Source organism: Pleurodeles waltl, chromosome 4_2 (genome assembly GCF_031143425.1).
Source record: "Pleurodeles waltl isolate 20211129_DDA chromosome 4_2, aPleWal1.hap1.20221129, whole genome shotgun sequence".
Classification (NCBI taxonomy): domain Eukaryota; kingdom Metazoa; phylum Chordata; class Amphibia; order Caudata; family Salamandridae; genus Pleurodeles; species Pleurodeles waltl.
In genome coordinates this window covers 472,249,681-472,254,977 of record NC_090443.1, presented here as the reverse complement: position 1 = coordinate 472,254,977, position 5,297 = coordinate 472,249,681, and positions in this window count along the sequence as shown.

Sequence of the window (5,297 nt, the reverse complement as noted above, 5' to 3'; positions counted from 1 at the left end):
GGTTGTCTCATCACCCTTCCCCTGGGGAGTCTTTGTGACCCCTTTCTTTTGGTCACCCCCTGTTGAAGTCTTGGACACCCTTGTCTTGACCCAATGGTCCGCCTTCTTTCCCAATTCTTGGGGAGAAATTGGTCCTAGGTCTACCAGATGCTGATGCAGTTTATCATTGAAACAATTACTCAATAGGTGTTCTTTCACAAATAAATTGTACAGCCCATCATAATTACTTACACCACTGCCTTGAATCCAACCATCTAGTGTTTTCACTGAGTAGTCTACAAAGTCAACCCAGGTCTGGCTCGAGGATTTTTGAGCCCCCCTGAATCTAATCCTATACTCCTCAGTGGAGAATCCAAAGCCCTCAATCAGGGTACCCTTCATGAGGTCATAAGATTCTGCATCTTGTCCAGAGAGTGTGAGGAGTCTATCCCTACACTTTCCTGTGAACATTTCCCAAAGGAGAGCACCCCAGTGAGATCTGTTCACTTTTCTGGTTACACAAGCCCTCTCAAAAGCTGTGAACCATTTGGTGATGTCATCACCATCTTCATATTTAGTTACAATCCCTTTAGGGATTTTCAACATGTCAGGAGAATCTCTGACCCTATTTATGTTGCTGCCACCATTGATGGGTCCTAGGCCCATCTCTTGTCTTTCCCTCTCTATGGCTAGGATCTGTCTTTCCAAAGCCAATCTTTTGGCCATCCTGGCTAACTGGATGTCCTCTTCACTGGGGTTATCCTCAGTGATTTCAGAGGTGTTGGTCTCTCCTGTGAGGGAACCAGCATCTCTGACTATTATTTTTGGAGTCAGGGTTTGAGGGACCCTGTTCTCCCTAGATAGGACTGGTAGGGGGGAATTTTCCTCCAAGTCACTATCCTCTTCCTCTGAGTTGCCACCCTCAGAGGGGTTGGCCTTTTCAAACTCTGCCAAAAGCTCCTGGAGCTGTATTTTGGTAGGTTTGGGGCCCATTGTTATTTTCTTTATTTTACAGAGTGACCTTAGCTCCCTCATCTTAAGATGGAGGTAAGGTGTGGTGTCGAGTTCCACCACAGTCACATCTGTGCTAGACATTTTGCTTCTAAAAGTTGGAATACTTTAAGAATCTACAACTGGTTCTAGAATCTAATTCAAACTTTTACAAACTTTTAAACTCTAAAAGAAATGCTAAACAGGATCTAACACAAGGCCCTAGCAGGTCTTTTAAGAATTTAGAAAACTTTTCAAATTGCAAAAATCAATTTCGAATGACAATTTTGGAATTTGTCGTGTGATCAGGTATTGGCTGAGTAGTCCAGCAAATGCAAAGTCTTGTACCCCACCGCTGATCCACCAATGTAGGAAGTTGGCTCTGTATGTGCTATTTCAAAGTAAGGAATAGCATGCAGAGTCCAAGGGTTCCCCTTAGAGGTAAAATAGTGGTAAAAAGAGAATACCAATGCTCTATTTTGTGGTAGTGTGGTCGAGCAGTAGGCTTATCCAAGGAGTAGTGTTAAGCATTTGTTGTACATACACATAGACAATAAATGAGGTACACACACTCAGAGACAAATCCAGCCAATAGGTTTTGTTATAGAAAAATATCTTTTCTTAGTTTATTTTAAGAACCACAGGTTCAAATTCTACATGTAATATCTCATTCGAAAGGTATTGCAGGTAAGTACTTTCGGAACTTTAAATCATAAAAATTGCATGTATACTTTTCAAGTTATTGACAAATAGCTGTTTTAAAAGTGGACACAGTGCAATTTTCACAGTTCCTAGGGGAGGTAAATATTTGTTAGGTTAACCAGGTAAGTAAGACACTTACAGGGCTTAGTTCTTGGTCCAAAGTAGCCCACCGTTGGGGGTTCAGAGCAACCCCAAAGTCACCACACCAGCAGCTCAGGGCCGGTCAGGTGCAGAGTTCAAAGTGGTGCCCAAAACGCATAGGCTTCAATGGAGAAGGGGGTGCCCCGGTTCCAGTCTGCCAGCAGGTAAGTACCCGCGTCTTCGGAGGGCAGACCAGGGGGGTTTTGTAGGGCACCGGGGGGGACACAAGCCCACACAGGAATTTCACCCTCAGCAGCGCGGGGGCGGCCGGGTGCAGTGTAGAAACAAGCGTCGGGTTTGTAGTGTTAGTCTATGGGAGATCTAGGGATCTCTTCAGCGCTGCAGGCAGGCAAGGGGGGGGGGTTCCTCGGGGAAACCTCCACTTGGGCAAGGGAGAGGGACTCCTGGGGGTCACTTCTCCAGTGAAAGTCCGGTCCTTCAGGTCCTGGGGGCTGCGGGTGCAGGGTCTCTCCCAGGCGTCGGGTTTTGGATTCAAGGAGTCGCGGTCAGGGGAAGCCTCGGGATTCCCTCTGCAGGCGGCGCTGTGGGGGCTCAGGGGGGGACAGGTTTTTGTACTCACAGTATCAGAGTAGTCCTGGGGTCCCTCCTGAGGTGTTGGATCTCCACCAGCCGAGTCGGGGTCGCCGGGTGCAGTGTTGCAAGTCTCACGCTTCTTGCGGGGAGCTTGCAGGGTTCTTTCAAGGCTGCTGGAAACAAAGTTGCAGCCTTTCTTGGAGCAGGTCCGCTGTCCTCGGGAGTTTCTTGTCTTTTCGAAGCAGGGGCAGTCCTCAGAGGATGTCGAGGTCGTTGGTCCCTTTGGAAGGCGTCGCTGGAGCAGGATCTTTGGAAGGCAGGAGACAGGCCGGTGAGTTTCTGGAGCCAAGGCAGTAGTCGTCTTCTGGTCTTCCTCTGCAGGGGTTTTCAGCTAGGCAGTCCTTCTTGTAGTTGCAGGAATCTAATTTTCTAGGGTTCAGGGCAGCCCTTAAATACTAAATTTAAGGGCGTGTTTAGGTCTGGGGGGTTAGTAGCCAATGGCTACTAGCCCTGAGGGTGGGTACACCCTCTTTGTGCCTCCTCCCAAGGGGAGGGGGTCACAATCCTAACCCTATTGGGGGAATCCTCCATCTGCAAGATGGAGGATTTCTAAAAGTTAGAGTCACTTCAGCTCAGGACACCTTAGGGGCTGTCCTGACTGGCCAGTGACTCCTCCTTGTTGCTTTCTTTGTTCCCTCCAGCCTTGCCGCCAAAGTGGGGGCCGTGGCCGGAGGGGGCGGGCAACTCCACTAAGCTGGAGTGCCCTGCTGGGCTGTGACAAAGGGGTGAACCTTTGAGGCTCACCGCCAGGTGTTACAGCTCCTGCCTGGGGGAGGTGTTAGCATCTCCACCCAGTGCAGGCTTTGTTACTGGCCTCAGAGTGACAAAGGCACTCTCCCCATGGGGCCAGCAACATGTCTCTGGTGTGGCAGGCTGCTGGAACTACTCAGCCTACACAGACAGTCGGTTAAGTTTCAGGGGGCACCTCTAAGGTGCCCTCTGTGGTGTATTTTACAATAAAATGTACACTGTCATCAGTGTGCATTTATTGTGCTGAGAAGTTTGATACCAAACTTCCCAGTTTTCAGTGTAGCCATTATGGTGCTGTGGAGTTCGTGTTTGACAGACTCCCAGACCATATACTCTTATGGCTACCCTGCACTTACAATGTCTAAGGTTTTGTTTAGACACTGTAGGGGTACCATGCTCATGCACTGGTACCCTCACCTATGGTATAGTGCACCCTGCCTTAGGGCTGTAAGGCCTGCTAGAGGGGTGTCTTACCTATACTGCATAGGCAGTGAGAGGCTGGCATGGCACCCTGAGGGGAGTGCCATGTCGACTTACTCGTTTTGTCCTCACTAGCACACACAAGCTGGCAAGCAGTGTGTCTGTGCTGAGTGAGAGGTCTCCAGGGTGGCATAAGACATGCTGCAGCCCTTAGAGACCTTCCTTGGCATCAGGGCCCTTGGTACTAGAAGTACCAGCTACAAGGGACTTATCTGGATGCCAGGGTCTGTCAATTGTGGATACAAAAGTACAGGTTAGGGAAAGAACACTGGTGCTGGGGCCTGGTTAGCAGGCCTCAGCACACTTTCAATTGTAAACATAGCATCAGCAAAGGCAAAAAGTCAGGGGGCAACCATGCCAAGGAGGAATTTCCTTACACAACCCCCCCCCAAACGAAAGAGGATGAGACTAACCTTTCCCAAGAGAGTCTTCATTTTCTAAGTGGAAGAACCTGGAAAGGCCATCTGCATTGGCATGGGCAGTCCCAGGTCTGTGTTCCACTATAAAGTCCATTCCCTGTAGGGAGATGGACCACCTCAACAGTTTAGGATTTTCACCTTTCATTTGCATCAGCCATTTGAGAGGTCTGTGGTCAGTTTGAACTAGGAAGTGAGTCCCAAAGAGGTATGGTCTCAGCTTCTTCAGGGACCAAACCACAGCAAAGGCCTCCCTCTCAATGGCACTCCAACGCTGCTCCCTGGGGAGTAACCTCCTGCTAATGAAAGCAACAGGCTGGTCAAGGCCATCATCATTTGTTTGGGACAAAACTGCCCCTATCCCATGTTCAGAGGCATCAGTCTGCACAATGAACTGCTTAGAATAATCTGGAGCTTTTAGAACTGGTGCTGAGCACATTGCTTGTTTCAGGGTGTCAAAGGCCTGTTGGCATTCCACAGTCCAGTTCACTTTCTTGGGCATTTTCTTGGAGGTGAGTTCAGTGAGGGCTGTCACAATGGATCCATATCCCTTCACAAACCTCCTGTAATACCCAGTCAAGCCAAGGAATGCCCCGACTTGAGTCTGGGTTTTTGGAGCTACCCAGTCCAGAATAGTCTGGATCTTGGGTTGGAGTGGCTGAACTTGGCCTCCACCTACAAGGTGGCCCAAGTAAACCACAGTTCCCTGCCCTATCTGGCATTTGGATGCCTTGATAGAGAGGCCTGCAGATTGCAGAGCCTTCAAAACCTTCTTCAGGTGGACCAGGTGATCCTGCCAGGTGGAGCTAAAGACAGCAATATCATCAAGATAAGCTGTGCTAAAGGACTCCAAGCCAGCAAGGACGTGATTCACCAACCTTTGGAAGGTGGCAGGGGCATTCTTTAAACCAAAGGGCATAACAGTAAACTGATAATGCCCATCAGGTGTGGAGAATGCTGTTTTCTCTTTTGCTCCAGGTGCCATTTTTATTTGCCAGTACCCTGCTGTCAAGTCAAAGGTACTTAGGAATTTGGCAGCACCTAATTTATCTATGAGCTCATCAGCTCTAGGAATTGGATGAGCATCTGTCTTGGTGACAGAATTGAGCCCTCTGTAGTCCACACAAAACCTCATCTCTTTCTTTCCATCTTTGGTGTGAGGTTTGGGGACTAAGACCACTGGGCTAGCCCAGGGGCTGTCAGAGCGCTCAATTACTCCCAATTCCAGCATCTTGTGGACTTCCA